This window comes from Microchirus variegatus (assembly GCF_963457635.1).
Source record: "Microchirus variegatus genome assembly, chromosome: 23".
Taxonomy (NCBI): domain Eukaryota; kingdom Metazoa; phylum Chordata; class Actinopteri; order Pleuronectiformes; family Soleidae; genus Microchirus; species Microchirus variegatus.
Window position 1 is genome coordinate 2490882 of NC_139824.1, and position 2017 is coordinate 2492898.

Genomic DNA, 2017 nt, shown 5'->3' on the forward strand with positions numbered 1-2017 from the left:
GCAGGTGTCACGGCATGAATGAGCCCTCGCTATTTGATTTCCACAAACAATACACAGCGTGTGTCTGTACGCTCATGTAGATTTGTACATAAAGGGACACTGTGTAGTATTTATGGGTTTATATAACCCAAAATCCACTTTTTTATACATATGTGCTCCTGCATTGTCTAGTCGCTGTATAATAGTTTTTGTTTTAACTTGTACAGTAGTACAGTAGTAAACAACAACTTTCCGCATATCGCTTACATTGGCCGCTGTGACTGCACCCGCCATGACACAAAAAGGATTTTATTCATAATACTTGTGTATTGCAGTATGTATTATTCCTCTATTACAAGCTCTACAATTGCGAAAATGATAACAGAGACCGTGCAAATTCAAAGTCACTCCTATACAGTCACACAGAGATGGCTCTTGATGCACACCCAGACAATTACATCTATGATGTCAAATGGTAAAACTTTCAATGAAATCAGTCAAATACGTTGATTTCGATGGGTTTGGAGAAAGGCGTGTCGGTCCCTAATCTCAAGAAATTCTGCGCAAAGTGGAACCTGAAGAAAAATGGAGTGGTGTCAGAGTCGCAGTTGTGGACGCTATTCAAGAGGTGGGATAATATGAAGTAACAACTCCTTTGCCTTTTTGAATTGCCAGTCAGATATCATCCAGATTTGACTTCTTCCTCATCAATTTTAGTACTAGAGTGTACAGTGTTATGATAGACTACTCATGTGTTTAGAATCTACCTTGAATCTGGATACATTCACTGCAAATCTGTATATATTGTATATAACATTTATATACAACTATCTCCTGTCCCCATGGCAACGGCAGTCATCGTCTTTTTCCATCTTGGCTCTGTTATTTTTGGAGTTGTGTTGGCACTGTTCTTTTACAACAGACCACTTGTGTTACAAATGTATGCCTTCCTCCTCAGAAGTGTCCCCAGATGTTTAAAAAAGGAGAAAACTTAAGAGGGGAGATTTCCGTGATCCCCAAGTCTCTGACCACAACAGTCTTCACTACAGGCTGTGACAAACCCAGTGATCCAGATGGATCCTGGCATTTAAAGACTTTTTACTTTTTATTCTTTGTCATTGTGTATTGTATGTTTTGGGTAACATCTAATGCACGTCTGTCCGTCCAGGGAGTGGATCCCTCACCTGTGGTTCTCCCTAAGGTTTCTACCCTTTTCCCTGTTATAAGTTTCTTTACCCTGGTCAAAGGTCTAAGGACAGAGGATGTTACCAACCCTGTGAAGTCCTGTGAGACAAACTGTGCTTTGTAAACTGTGGGCTATACAAATAAAATTTGATTGATTGATTTCTGTCAAATATTTGAGTAAAACTTACTGAAATACCGCGATGGAAATCGATTGAAAACAAAGTGATGGAAAACAAACAAACTTAAGCCGAGTTTCAAATGTTTTATGTTTTCAGTAAAATCTACTTTAATACACTTTGAAACAAGAGTACAACAAAATAGAATATACTTCAAATGTTGAATATACAAAACAGTTCAGTCTGAACACAAACATTTTTTTCTATTGTCCCTTTTTTTGATTAAAAAATAAAAATAATGAAATGTTTTTTTCGCTGCCTCCATTTCAGAAAATTAAAATAACGGATTCATTTCATTTGTTGACATACATTATCCTGTGCTGGCTTCCAGTGGCTTTTTTCCATCCAGCCAGACTGAGTGCAGTCAGAGCGAACAAAGATCTGTTTGTCAAACACACAGGGTATATTTAAGTGTGCAGATTTTCCTGGAAGACACACTGTAATCAGTCTAGTCGCAGATGAACACCATGTCAATGTTTTTTTTTATATGTATATACATGTGTGTATATACATATATACATATACACACACACACACACACACACATATATATATATATACACAAATATACATATATATTATATACGTGTGTGTGTGTGTCCATATATATATATATATATACGTATACATATACACAAGAAGTATACGTGTGAGCATCAACAGCCTGATGGAGACAT